Below are 16,033 nucleotides of genomic sequence, written 5' to 3'. Positions count from 1 at the left end.
ATTATTATTATTATTATTATTATTATTATTATTATTATTAGCCAAGCTACAACCCTAGTTGGAAAAGCAAGATGCTATAAGCCCAAGGGCTCCAATAGGGAAAAATAGCCCAGTGAGGAAAGGAAATAAGGAAATAGATAAATGATGAGCACAAATTAACAATAAATCATTCTAAAAACAGTAACAACGTCAAAACAGATATGTCATATATAAACAATAAAAAGACTCAAGTCGGAAGCTTTTACTTGTTTTAATACTCTATCTTATCCATTTCGATAAAAGTTTCAATTTATTATACAAAGAAAAATAAAGGAAATAAAGAGGAGAGATGAAAAATAAAAACAAGTACAGGCCCGTCACGGCCTGACGTCCACGCATCGCTTTCAGTGAAATAGTCGACAGAGTTTAATCAGTTTTCATTACATCTTTTTGAAAAGCTCTCATTGAGTTTTCCATTAGATTATCTTGACCCTTTGATGAATTTCATGGATCCCTGAAATTGCTCCCCTAGAATTTTTTTTTCAGCATTCATTAATTGCTTATTTATTCATGTTTTTTTGGAATTTGAATTAGACTTATTAAGACGGGAGAAAACGATGTTGTTGATGGCGTTTAGTAGAACCTTTGATCTGTTTGTTGCAATGGGGCCTGATAACGTTATAACTTTCAGTGCGGATATAAAACTGAAGATGATTTCATTAAGGGATTTATTGAAGCTATATTGATGTGTTTATAGCGCGTTTACGCTGGATATAGACGTTAGTTCTATATTACATCTCTCTCTCTCTCTCTCTCTCTCTCTCTCTCTCTCTCTCTCTCTCTCTCTCTCTCTCGTCATATTGTTATCTCTGAAACACTACTAGTTTATTATATGGTACATTCTCTCTCTCTCTCTCTCTCTCTCTCTCTCTCTCTCTCTCTCTCTCTCTCTCTCTCTCTCTCTCTCTCTCTCTCTCTCATATTGTTATTTCGAAAATACTACTAGTTTATTAAGTGATTGATTATTAAAGAGGTCGAATTCATCTTCCTACTCTGATATTAAAATTTGATTTAACATTGTCGACATAATACCAATCAATTTACCTTACTTGTAGGAGAGTTGACTTTTTAATGAAGCAAGAACATTCATGAAATGTTGCTCTGAAGATTTCTTTACTGTTGTCCTTCATTCAATATCCACGTTCACGGATATCTGGATTTAAGTATTTCATTATTACATAATATTGTCTTTTCAGAAAGATATGCTTGGTTTAGAAAAGTTGAAAATTATGCGTCTACGTAAATGATATATCAATTATGTATAAGTTCTTATCAATATTCTTTCTGCGGCAGATCTTTCTCTACTGTAGGTAGTAGGTTGGCTAGGGCACCAGCCCCCCCGTTGAGATACTACCGCTTGAGAGTTGTGGGTCCTTTGACTGGGCAGACAGTACTACACTGGATCCTTCTCTCCTGTTACGGTTCTTTCCTTTTGCCAACACATACACCTAATGGTCTGGCCTATTCTTTTTAGTTTCTCCTCTATCCTCATACACCTGACAACACTGAGATTACCAAACAATTCTTTTTCACCCAAGAGGTTAACTACTGCACTGTAATAGTCCAGTGGTTACTTTCCTCTTGGTAAGGGTAGAAGAGACTCTTTAGCTATGGTAAGCGGCTCTTCTAGGAGAAGGACACTCCAAAATCAAACCATTGTTCTCTAGTCTAGGGGAGTGCTATAGCCTATGTACCATGGTCTTCCACTGTCTTGAGTTAGAGTTCTCTTGCTTGAGAGTACACTCGGGCACACTATTCTATCTAATTTCTCTTCCTCTTTTTTAGGCTAAAGTCTTTCTAGTTTATATAGGAAATATCTATTTTAAAGTTACTGTTTTTGAAATATTTAATTTTTCCTTGTTTCCTTTCCTTACTGGGCTATTTTCCCTGTTGGGGCCCCTGGGCTTATAGCATTTTGCTTTCCAACTAGGGTTGTAGCTTAGCAATTGATAATAATAATAATAATAATAATAATAATAATAATAAACTTTACCTTATTTTTGCAAACGCCAAAGATTGAATGGTTTTTCCTAAGACTCAGGTTTCAGAATTTCTAGAACGGAATTCATCATAGCATCAGCTGGGCCGTCTGCTCCGTCCTTTTTTTTTCTTTTTTGTGACACTACAGGATTCGGTTACTTTTTCTTTTCATTGTCTAGAGAGTGGATCCTTTTGTTTCATTCAGCCAAACATTTGGCTTCTTTTTTTTTACCCGGTTATTGAAAAAATAATATGTGACGTTATTAAGGAAAGAATTCATTAAGCATTCATTATTCAATTTAAAACTGACTCTTAAATAATCCACATCACTTTATATATATATATATATATATATATATATATATATATATATATGTGTGTGTGTGTGTGTGTGTGTATATATATATATATATATATATATATATACATACACACACACACACACACACATATATATATATATATATATATATATATATATATATATATATATATATATATACTAAGTGATGTGGATTATTTAAGAGTCAGTTTTAAATTGAATAATGAATGGTTAATAAATTCTTTCCTTAATAACGTCACATATTATTTTTTCTATAACCGGGTTAAAAAAAGAAGCCAAATATATATATATATATATATATATATATATATATATATATATATATATATATATGCGCCCATTGCATAAGATTTTTCATATTTCTGACCATCCTTTGCATTCATTTTGTCCTTGATTACCACTAAATGCGTAGTAATAGGTATGCAAGTAATTCTAAGAGTCTTATCTTCTACATCATAAGGATTGATACTACACAGTATTGAATTAGTTTTATTCCAACATATGACTAGCTTATAGAATGAATTTCCTTATCTGGTGATTGAATCAGTAGAACTTCAGAAATTAAAACTATGTAAATTTTTTTTTTTTTGTGCTGAAAAAGGTTTTCGTAAGTCTCCTTTCATGATTTGTTTGTGACTTATCTATTTAAAGTCATGACCGATATTCTTTTAACTTTGTATTATTTCTCATAAATAGTTTATGCGTTACTTTTTTAATTTCTTTTCCGCACTGGGCTACTTTCGCTTCTGGAATCCGCGGCCTTGCAGCGTTTGGTTTTTCCAATTCGGGTTGTAGCTTGGCTAGTAATAATTCTACTAAAAATAACTCCCGTCCTTTCCCCTCCCCTTACCCCCCCCCCTCCCCCCTTCCCCTCCCCCTTACCGCCTTTCTATCAGCGAGTAATTTTCCTCCTCAATGGTCCCGATATGAAGTTTCTCTTATAAGCTGAGAATATCACATAAAAAAAAATCTAACAATAACTTCTTCCTTGAGGATTTCAACCACCGATCACTGACTCAGCAGTCCAGGGCTTTATTTACTCAGCTGCATAAGTCATAAAAAGCGAGTGGAACACTCCACTGCTTTATTCATTCTGTTGGAGAAGGCTTAAAAGGAGACTCCACTTTGTATGGATAGAATCATGTCAAGTACCACTACGCCCCTAACTACTCTTTCATTATTTATCTTCAATTTTGGGGGCTTACAATATTGATTTAGGTTATTACTGTTTGGTGTTTAAATGCTTGAAAAATTAATACAATTCAATCCTATCAGGTGATTTATTTACCTTCTGTAACATACTCGGATGAAGCCAATTATCTCCAAAACTCTAATAAGATAAGATTATTATAATTGCTACACAGAAGAAATAGAAAAAGAAATAGATCGCCGTGGAGCTTTTCATAATATGAGAAAATAATGGGGACGTGTTTGTTAGGACTAGTATTTTGGTATTATAAATGGATAATATTAATAGCCTGTGGAAGGTTTATACTCCTTCTCTTTATTAAAACTCGAAAAAGGGCATGATGCAGATTATATGACAGCGAAAGAATAAATATAAACTTTTGCGCTTCTTTCTGACATACATAAATTTGAATTTATTTTCTTAATATTGATATCTGTCAGTCTTATGTTTACCCCAAGATGAAACTTGCTCATGCCCTCCGTCTTTCACAATATAATGTTTTGTGATAAATTACCGTACTTAAACTACCAAGATGAATACTTGAGGGAATGCCCCTGCCTGATGATCCGCCGGACTAGGGTTCGAGTCCGGCTCAAGCTTGATAGTTTCTTGTAATGTCTGCAACCTCACCACCTTTGTGAGCTAAGGATGGGAAGTTTAGGGGAGCATATAAGTTTACCTGCTGAGTCATCAGCAGCCATTGCGTGGACCTTCCTGATTCTAGCTTGGGTTGCGAGCAGATGGGCCGCTGGTCATACTTCATAGTCTCTTCTTTCCGTAGAGTTTCCAGATAACATAAAGGTTGGCTATAGAAAATCACCCTCTGGACCAGTAGTCTAGTGGTAAATTTGTAGGGATAATTCTTGATAATAAACTAACTTTTTGTGAGCATGTTAACATGATAGTTAATAAAATTACCAAAGTAATGGGTAAAAGAGTATTTCCCTTTTATTATTATTATTATTATTTCTTGCTAAGCTACAACCCTGGTTGGAAAAGCAGGATGCTATAAGCCCAGGGGTTCCAACAGGGAAAATAGCCCAGTGAGGAGAGGAAAAGGTGAAAAAAAAATATGTTAAGAAGAGTAACATCATTAAAATAAACATCTCCTATATAAACTATATAAACTTTAATAAAACAAGATTAATATAAATTAGATAGAATAGTATGCCAGATTATACCCTCAAGCAAGAGAACTCTGACCCAAGACAGTGGAAGACCATGGTACAGAGGCTATGGAAATAACCAAGACAAGAGAACAATGGTTTGATTTTGGAGTGTCCCTCTCCTAGGAGAGCTGCTTACCATAGCTGAAGAGTCTCTTCTACCCCTAGCAAGAGGAAAGTGGCCATTGAACAATTACAGTGCAGTAACTCCTTGGGTGAAGAAGAATTGTTTGGTAATCTAAGTTTTGTCAGGTGTATGAGGACAGAGGAAACTATGTAAAGACTAGGCCAGAATAGTCGGAGTATGTGTGAGCAAAGGGAAAATGAACCGTAACCAGACAGAAGGATCTAATGTAGTACAGTCTGGCCAGTTAAAGGATGCCATAACTCTTTTAGTGATAGTATCTCAAAGGGTGGTCTTTATATATTATAAAACAATTGCATCACTCGTTAGTATCTCCTCGCCTAAATTACTGCATTACGGCGGGGGTTGGGGGGAGGGGGTGGGGGAGGGGGTTGGGGGGGGGTGAGTAGAAACGTCCTGCAAAAGAGACTGGTAAGAATCATAAGCTCCAGTGATTGCTTGGCTCATACATCGCCACTCTTCCGGTCGCTCTCGATATTGAAGCTGGAAGACGCTTATGATATCATTATTATTATCATCATTAATTGCTAAGATACAACCCTAGTTGGAAAAGCAGGATGCTATAAGCCCAGGGGCCCCAAAATGGAAAATAGCCCTTAATGAATATGATGTTCGAGACACTTATATTAAACAAATTTCCAGATTTGAGACGAAAAATAATTCAGGACCAATCAGCTCATCCATATGGAACAAGAAATTCATACTTAACTCTTTCTGTCATAACACTCAAATATGAACCAAGTTTGAAGTCTCTGTGACAACGATGTCCAAACTTAAGGCTGATTACGTGAATTGGACATTTTGCTTGACTGCGACCTTGACCTTCCAATATAGAGGCTTGGCTTAAATGTCTGGCTTCATGCTGCTTGGATTGAAGCTTGGCTTAATTGCCTGGCTAATGAGGCTTGGCTTAAATGTCTGGCTTCATGTTTCTTGGATTGAATGCTTGGCTTAATTGCCTGGCTAATGAGGCTTGGTTTAAATGTCTGGCTTCATGCTTCTTGGATTGAATGCTTGGCTTAATTGCCTGGCTAATGAGGCTTGGCTTAAATGTCTGGCTTCATGCTTCTTGGATTGAATGCTTGGCTTAATTGCCTGGCAAATGAAGCTTGGCTTAAATGTCTGGCTTCATGCTGCTTGCTTTAAATGCTTGGCTTAATTGCCTAGCTGATGAGGCTTGGCTTAAATGTCTGGCTTCATGCTGCTTGCTTTAAATGCTTGGCTTAATTGCCTGGCTGATGAGGCTTGGCTTAAATGTCTGGCTTTATGATTCTTGGATTGAATGCTTGGCTTAATTGCCTGGCTGATGAGCCTTGGCTTAAATGTCTGGCTTCATGCTGCTTGGGTTGAATGCTTGGCTTAATTGCCTGGCTAATGAGGCTTGACTTAAATGTCTGGGTTCATGCTTCTTGGATTGAATGCTTGGCTTAATTGCCTGGCTGTTGAGGCTTGGCTTAAATGTCTGGCTTCATGCTGCTTTTATTGAATGCTTGGCTTAATTGCCTGGCTGATGAGGCTTGGCTTAAATGTCTGGCTTCATGCTTCTTGGATTGAATGCTTGGCTTAATTGCCTGGCTAATGAGGCTCGGCTTAAATGTGTGGCTTCATGCTGCTTGGATTGAATGCTTGGCTTAATTGCCTGGCTAATGAGGCTCGGCTTAAATGTCTGGCTTCATGCTGCTTGGATTGAATGCTTGGCTTAATTGCCTGGCTAATGAGGCTCGGCTTAAATGTCTGGCTTCATGCTGCTTGGATTGAATGCTTGGCTTAATTGCCTGGCTAATGAGGCTCGGCTTAAATGTCTGGCTTCATGCTGCTTGGATTGAATGCTTCGCTTAATTGCCTGGCTGATGAGGCTCGGCTTAAATGTCTGGCTTCATGCTGCTTGGATTGAATGCTTGGCTTAATTGCCTGGCTAATGAGGCTCGGCTTAAATGTCTGGCTTCATGCTGCTTGGATTGAATGCTTGGCTTAATTGCCTGGCTAATGAAGCTTGGCTTATATGTCTGGCTTCATGTTGCTTGGATTGAATGCTTGGCCTAATTGCCTGGCTGATGAGGCTTGGCTTAAATGTCTGGCTTCATGCTGCTTGCTTTAAATGCTTGGCTTAATTACCTGGCTAATGAGGCTTGGCTTAAATGTCTGGCTTCATGCTGCTTGGATTGAATGCTTGGCTTAATTGCCTGGCTGTTGAGGCTTGGCTTAAATGTCTGGCTTCATGCTGCTTGGATTGAAGCTTGGCTTAATTGCCTGGCTGATGAGGCTTGGCTTAAATATCTGGCTTCACGCTGCTTGCTTTAAATGCTTGGCTTAATTGCCTGGCTAATGAGGCTTGGCTTAAATATCTGGCTTCATGCTGCTTGGATTGAATGCTTGGCTTAATTGCCTGGCTGATGAGGCTTGGCTTAAATGTCTGGCTTCATGCTGCTTGGATTAAATGCTTGGCTTAAATATCTGGCTTCATGCTTCTTGGATTGAATGCTTGGCTTAATTGCCTGGCTAATGAGGCTTGGCTTAAATGTCTGGCTTCATGCTGCTTGCTTTAAATGCTTGGCTTAATTGCCTGGCTAATGAGGCTTGGCTTAAATGTCTGGCTTCATGCTTCTTGGATTGAATGCTTGGCTTAATTGCATGGCTGATGAGGCTTGGCTTAAATGTCTGGCTTCATGCTTCTTGGATTGAATACTTGAACTGAATACCAAGCTTGAAAACTGAATTGGACAACCTAGAGGAATAGTTCAGCAGAAGGAAGAAGCCTGGTTGATTCTAGTATGCTATGTACCTTGATGCAGGTGTACAGGGCCTCTGTCAAGTGTACAAATGGTCGGATATCTAGATCTATTCTTTCGGATACCAACCTTCGGGTGGTTCTGGGGGAATAATCTAGAAGACCGGCTCTGCAGAGGGATGAAGCTGGGATTCTTTTAGTATGCAGACTAGTTCTTATTGGTTGAGCCAAATCAGTTTTCCTGGGTAAAATAGCTACATTTTACAAAGAAGAGGATCTTCGAATATGGATTGACTCCTGATAGTTAAGTAAAAGGTATCTTTGGGTTAGATGTCTGGCTTCATGCTGCTTGGATGGAATGCTTGGCTTAATTGCCTGGCTAATGAGGCTTGGCTTAAATGTCTGGCTTCGTGCTTCTTGGATTGAATGCTTGGCTTAATTGCCTGGCTGACGAGGCTTGGCTTAAGTATCTGGCTTCGTGCTTCTTGGATTGAATGCTTGGCTTAATTGCCTGGCTAATGAGGCTTGGCTTAAATGTCTGGCTTCATGCTGCTTGGATTGAATGCTTGGCTTAATTGCCTGGCTAATGAGGCTTGGCTTAAGTATCTGGCTTCGTGCTTCTTGGATTGAATGCTTGGCTTAATTGCCTGGCTAATGAGGCTTGGCTTAAATGTCTGGCTTCGTGCTTCTTGGATTGAATGCTTGGCTTAATTGCCTGGCTGATGAGGCTTGGCTTAAGTATCTGGCTTCGTGCTTCTTGGATTGAATGCTTGGCTTAATTGCCTGGCTAATGAGGCTTGGCTTAAATGTCTGGCTTCATGCTGCTTGGATTGAATGCTTGGCTTAATTGCCTGGCTAATGAGGCTTGGCTTAAGTATCTGGCTTCGTGCTTCTTGGATTGAATGCTTGGCTTAATTGCCTGGCTGATGAGGCTTGACTTAAATGTCTGGCTTCATACTTCTTGGATTGAATGCTTGGCTTAATTGCCTGGCTAATGAGGCTTGGCTTAAATGTCTGGCTTCATGCTGCTTGGATTGAATGTTTGGCTTAATTGCCTGGCTAATGAGGCTTGGCTTAAATGTCTGGCTTCCTACTTCTTGGATTGAATGCTTGGCTTAATTGCCTGGCTAAGGAGGCTTGGCTTAAATGTCTGGCTTCATGCTGCTTGGATTGAATGCTTGGCTTGATTGCCTGGCTAATGAGGCTTGGCTTAAATGTCTGGCTTCATGCTGCTTGGATTGAATGCTTGGCTTGATTGCCTGGCTAATGAGGCTTGGCTTAAATGTCTGGCTTCATGTTGCTTGGATTGAATGCTTGGCTTAATTGCCTGGCTAATGAGGCTTGGCTTAAATGTCTGCCTTCATGTTGCTTGCTTTAAATGCTTGGCTTAATTGCCTGGCTAATGAGGCTTGGCTTAAATGACTGGCTTTATGCTTCTTGGATTGAATGCTTGGCTTAATTGCCTGGCTAATGAGGCTTGGTTTAAATGTCTGGCTTCATGCTGCTTGGATTGAATGCTTGGCTTAATTGCCTGGCTAATGAGGCTTGGCTTAAATGTCTGGCTTCATGCTGCTTGGATTGAATGCTTGGCTTAATTGCCTGGCTGATGAGGCTTGACTTAAATGTCTGGCTTCATACTTCTTGGATTGAATGCTTGGCTTAATTGCCTGGATAATGAGGCTTGGCTTAAATGTATAGCTTCATGCTTCTGGGATTTAATGCTTGGCTTAATTGCCTGGCTGATGAGGCTTGGCTTAAATGTCTGGCTTCATGCTGCTTGGATTAAATGCTTGGCTTAAATGTCTGGCTTCGTGCTTCTTGGATTGAATGCCTGGCTTAATCGCCTGGCTGATGGGGCTTGGCTTAAATGTGTGGCTTCATGCTGCTTGCTTTAAATGCTTGGCTTAATTGCCTGGCTGATGAGGCTTGGCTTAAATCTTAATAATTTTTTAATAAGTTTAAACGTAATTTGTTGAGTCTTGAAGGTAAATGTCGTTCTCGATAAAGTCTTTCTAGATATTAGTAATGAATTTTTGTGATATGGTAGCTTAAATAGAAAATAATTTCTGAAATAAAAGACTAAATGTTGAGAATGCACTTTGCCTGAAGTCAGAGTGTTCCCATATGTGGAGGGTGTTCTGGTGCTGAAAACTTCTTTGATCGTAGAAAATTGATCTCCCTTTAGAGAAGCTCCTTAATGGGGTAATCTATCCTTGTGTTAGAAAATCTGATTGCTTGAAATAATTTTCCCTAATGTTGGAAATATGCCTGAGTAGGAAAACCTCATTTAATGTTAAGAGAGTCTCTAATTAGTGATAATCATGTTTTTGTTATGTTGGAAACTCATGATTGGGAAATTTTTTTTGATGTTTGGAATTTTGATTATTGAAAATATTTTTTCTTGATTTTTACTAAATTTGAAAACACATTTCCCTGAAATGAAAGACTCTCCTGGTGTCAACACCACTTTTAATTCAAATTAGTAACTTTCTTAATGCTTTGTCGTCTTCGCATTGGTCACACTTGATTGACACATGCATATTTGATAACTGGAAAACATCAGCCATATTACGATGCCTGTTTGGTACAGCTGACAGTGAGGCATTTGTTGACCAAATGCTTCACTTTTAGTACCTTACGAAATAGATATCTGTTCGAGGCTCGAGGAATGGATGGCAGATTCATCCTTGCCAAGATTCTTGGGCAGGATGTGTTGTATTATGCTAGCTGTATTTTTAGATTTACTTAGAAGTAGGTTTTCTGAAAGTTATTTAACTTTTAAAAATACATCGCTTTTATGGTTTTCAATTAAGTTTCCTTATATTGTTGACTTGTAACAAATGATATTGGCTTCAATGACCTTCGATGTCAGGATGCCAGAAAACTCAAAATCAATCAATTGATCCATAATGTTTTGCTTGCATCGATTGTAGTAGATGTTGGGAATCTTTCCACTCGCTAATGAACTCTCTACCACCATAGGTTTATGGAATGGAAATTTATTAAATATTGCTGCTGTCGGCTCAATTTGATTGAATTAACATCTCATTACAGCTTGTCAATGTAACGGCGCAATGGACAGGAACGATTTAAGCCATCACCTACCTCCTGTAGTTTCTTTTTTTTTTTTAAGGTTGAATTACGGTCATTGTTGTTACTGGTGTGGATGAATTTTGGTGCCGATTTTCGAAGTATTATTGTGGTGGCATATGTGGTAACGTCCCTGACTCGTGAACGCCAAACTGGGGTTCGAGTCCCGCTCAAACTCGTTAGTTTCTTTGGCCGCTACAATCTCACCATCCTTGTGAGCTAAGAAGGGGGTGTTTTGGGGAGCCTATAGATCTATCTGCCGAGTCATCAGCAGCCATTGCCTGGCCCTCCTTGGTCCTAGCTTGGGTGAAGAGGGGGCTTGGGCGCTGATCACACACACACACACATATATATATATATATATATATATATATATATATATATATATATATATATATATATATGATCAGTCTCTAGGGCATTGTCCCACTCGATAGGGCAATGTCACTGTCCCTTGCCCATGCCATTCATGAGTTTATGCTTTTGATTTGGTTTGTTTGGATGTTATCTGTTAAACATTTATGCGTTTATGTTTACTAGATTTTATCAAAAGTGAATCTCGTGACTAGCTACATTTGTGTAGATTATGGAGAAACACATACAGTATATCACTTTGGAATCTTTTGGTGGAAATTTCCGTTTGGTAAACGCTCATATTATTATTGATAATATTTTTTTCATTTTTATTATTATCATCATTATCGTTATTATCATTATAATCACTCTTGAGTTCAGTCATCTACTATGGCCATTCATAAATGCTTAATATAATTGGAATAGAAATGTGATTTTAATCGCATTAATTATCTTGACAGATTTGAATGAATTAGCATTCATTACTCGTGGTTTGTCACATATCTATAGCGTACAATTTTTTACAATTCTTTATCAAAAACGCTCACATGAACCCTTAATGCGGTGAAAGGGTTTGTGTATCGTCATAATTAGCATATCTGTACTAGTGAGGGCCACCCATACTAGGTTGGTTTGCTGTAAGGGATCTGATTCAAGTCTCCCACCATCACTAATCTACTATGGCCAGCGTGGTTATGAAATTGCCAAACCCCCGACAAGAATAAGGAAACGTCTTTCTCCTGCAGAGGACTAGAAACGGCGTCATATATGTATACCGTATATGGTTTTATAATTATTTTAGATCACTAGACTTCCGTTTGCAGGATATTTACCGAGCTTCTTTTGTATATATATATATATATACAGTATATATATATATATATATATATATATATATCTATATATATATATATATATATATATATAAATATATATATATATATATATATATATATATATATATATATAAATATATAAATATATATATATAAATATAAATATATATATATATAAATATATATATATATATAAATATATATATATATATATATATATATATATATATATATGTGTGTGTGTGTGTGTGTGTGTGTGTGTGTGTGTGTGTGTGTGACATAAAAAGGGATGGCTGTAGGAAATTCCGCCTTGATTTATACTTCTGATGGTCCTCAGGCCGCTCATATATGTAAGGTTATAAAAAGTAATGCTAATACTTCCAAAAGTTCTTAGCTGTCTAGTGCAATACGTGACGGGTCATAATATTACAACGAAAGCGTAAAAACGGGATATGGCTCAAAGTTTTTTTTCTTCGTTATGAAATATGGTGATGGGAACATCTAGCCGATTTGATATCCTCCCATCTGAGCGAAAAAGGATGTCTGGTTCTATTAAATATGCTTAAATTTTGTTAAAGCTTTTATTTCACTTTGCGTCTATGACAAAGTATATAATCTTTTAGAAATTGCAATACCAACCTTCTAATTCATAAACTGCTTGAGAAAGCTGTATTGATTGTCCAATGAATGATAGAGGAAATGGAAATTTCTTACTATTCCTAAGCTCCAACTTTTAAAATTAAATTTGTTTAAATCCCCCTGAACGTTCTGTAATATCTTGCAGACAGAAAGCTAGCGTTCGTGCATAACCTTCACCTATCCCGTTTGACAGAGGTAACAAGAAATTCCATTTGGTTTTTTATAGTAGGAATTTATGCATTAGTTTTCGGTCTCTAGCGCATCGTAGCGTGGTTATTCCTTTGATAAGCCTGACTGGTTAACGCCAAACATTACTTTATATTTTATTAGTCTGTAAGAGGCGGTTAAAGTTATTGGCTAGTATATCATTCGATGGTAAGTCATTACCATGGTGGTAAACGTATTGAAAGTCAGGGTCAGTTTGTTGCAGGTTGTAAATAATTATAAATTAGGTTGAAGAAATTGTCAACAAAGTAAGCAATGCTTACTTATATCTCGTTTATAATATCAGTCATCTAAGTAACCACTGTCTACTTATATCTCATTTTAAAAGTTAGTCAACCAAGTAAGCAATGCCCACTTATATTTCATTTTAAAACTCATTGATAATCTTTCAAACATTAAAAACATCAGCTTCCCTATATTGTCATCAAATAGATGTTTGATAAAGCAGCAATTTGATGGTTCCATGACTCTAGGGCTATGGTGGCCGATTTGGTAATGTCCCTGACTGGTGAACGCCAGACTTGGGTTCAAGTCCCGCTCAAACTCGTTAGTTTCTTTAGCCACTGCAACCTGACCATCCTTATGAGGTGAGGATGGGGGATTTGGGGGAGCCTATAGGTCCATCTGCTGAGTCATCATCAGCTATTGCCTGGTCCTCCTTGTTCCTAGCTTGAGTGGAGAGGGGCTTGGGCGCTGATCACATGTATATATGGTCAGTCCCCAGGGCATTGTCCTGCTTGATAGGGCAATGTCACTATCCCTGGCCTCTGCCATTCATGAATGCCCTTTAAACCTTTAAAACCTTTAATTCTAATTGGTGTCTTATCCTCATTTAAAAATAGTAGCCGCTACGGAATGTGCCCTATTCGTCGAAGCCAAAGACAACGAACTTACTTCTTCGAGTAATATCTTTAATACTGGCATTATTGAAGCCCAAATATTAGCGTAATTGAAGCCCAGAAGTCATCGAAAACATCCCATTGATATTCATGCGTCCGCCCGACTTAGCTCGAACTCGGAGGCGGAGCGGGCTTTGCAGGGAGGCACTTACATGGCTGCACTTGATTACCCTCGGCACTTGTGCGAAATCTCTCTCTCTCTCTCTCTCTCTCTCTCTCTCTCTCTCTCTCTCTCTCGCTCTCTCTCTTTGAATAGAATGATTAAGGTGAGAGATGCGATTGGCTGAGTAGGTGGGGCTGTGGGTCTGTTGGAATAGGGGGGTTCGGGGAAATATAACTGGGTGGCCATTAATATGTGCTTATTTTCGAGTAACTTTTTGAATAGCAAGGAGCGAGATTGAAAGGTTCCCATTGGTGAGTGATGATATTCTCTCTCTCTCTCTCTCTCTCTCTCTCTCTCTCTCTCTCTCTCTCTCTCTCTCTCTCTCTCTCTCTCTGCTAAATTGTGTTCCTTGTGTTCTATCTGTATATTTGTATATTTTTCGTATTTTTTGTCTTGAATTACTTGATAATTAGAAATTAAGGTATTCTAATTAGACTTAAAGATATTTAAATTCAGAGGAATTTATACATATATGTATTTACACTCGCATATAAGTATATATATATATATATATATATATATATATGTATGTATATATATATGTATATATATATATATGTATTAATATATATATATATATATATATATATATATATATATATATATATATATATATAGAACTGCATACATTTAGTTTACTTGCCTGTAACTTGAAAAGCTAAATGTACACGTACATGGATATGTTTATAAATCCGTATATAACTGTGTATGCGTTTGTGTGTATGTAGATATATCTATTGAGTTTATGCATAAAAACATAAATAATGAATAAATACAATAGGTTTGTTATTTTAAAACAACAGTATGTTTTGGTTAAAGCATATTCACTGTGTACAGCATATGTGTGTTATATTGACGATGTAAAATGCAAGTCTGAATATGTATGCATATGCATAGTGCATGCGATTCTACATGGAGGCGAATTTTTGCAAGGATATGACTTCTATTCAATTGAAGGCAATCTTCAACCAAGTCTCCTTCGATCATTGACGTTTGCTCAAAACTAATTAGGTATTCATGAAATAGCTGCCGTCACTGAGGCGTGTAGATAGTTCCCATTGTCCCTGGAGACCTCTGCAGGAGGGAGACTCCCTAGGTGGATTTCCGCTCGACGAATATCCCTAGCATGGCGGTTTGCTGGGGACTTCAAGGGAACCTAGTTCTCTCTCTCTCTCTCTCTCTCTCTCTCTCTCTCTCTCTCTCTCTCTCTCTCTCTCTCTCTCTCTCTCTCTCTCTCTCCAATTTATTACATTCCAGATTCTTTGAGAAATATTTGCTTCTCTGTATTTCGATTTAATTTTTGCTGTTGATTATAAAAGATAAAATGAAACTATCTTACTTTATTACATTATAGGTCTTTTGAGAAATATTTTTTTTTATATTTTTGATTCATTTTTAACTGTATTCTATGGAAATAAATACAAAACTCTCTCTCTCTCTCTCTCTCTCTCTCTCTCTCTCTCTCTCTCTCTCTCTCTCTCTCTCTTTATGCGTATGTGTATATTTGTGTTTGCTTAATTGTAGGGCATTCTCTGTCTTTGAGTCTGCTTGGATATCTACACTCTCAAGGAAGACATAGAAATACGCTCTTATAATAATCATTGTCCTCAACACTTCATCCATAGGTTATTGATTTCTGTCTTTTTCTAAATAATCTTGGTTGTTAATCTTGTTCTGACTGCCTGCTTGCCTCCTCTCTCTCTCTCTCTCTCTCTCTCTCTCTCTCTCTCTCTCTCTCTCTCTCTCTCTCTCTCTCTCTCTCTCTCTCTCTGTCAAGAAAGAGAGAGAGAACTTATTGTTCCAATCTCAGAATGTTTTTGTCTTCATTCCCCTTTTACAATGCATTCTCTTCTTGCAGATATGGTCTCGCAGAATCCCCGCTGTCTCGTCAATTCTACTGGGAAAAGACCGAAGATATTCTCATGGTATGTGTTAGTTCTCCTTTCACTGTTTTTCTGACGTCTATTTTCTATTATTGACTTTTAAACATTTCCGCTTAGAAATATCGTTAGCCAATTACATATTTTCGTAATGTTATCAGGTCAACTGAATGTCGTTTCAGTTTAAAGCAAAATATCGAGCTCAATGGTACCCAACCAATCACAATGTTTCGTTTGTTGACTTGTTTTCTTTGCCTCATTTGTTTGAACTCTGAATTCCTTTTTTGATCACGGGAGTTTGCATAACCTACTCTATTTGTTTCCTTTACAAGTGGATGAATATGAAATCTATGAAGG

This window comes from Palaemon carinicauda, chromosome 3 (assembly GCF_036898095.1).
Source record: "Palaemon carinicauda isolate YSFRI2023 chromosome 3, ASM3689809v2, whole genome shotgun sequence".
NCBI classification, from domain to species: domain Eukaryota; kingdom Metazoa; phylum Arthropoda; class Malacostraca; order Decapoda; family Palaemonidae; genus Palaemon; species Palaemon carinicauda.
Note: the sequence above shows the minus strand (reverse complement) of the source record.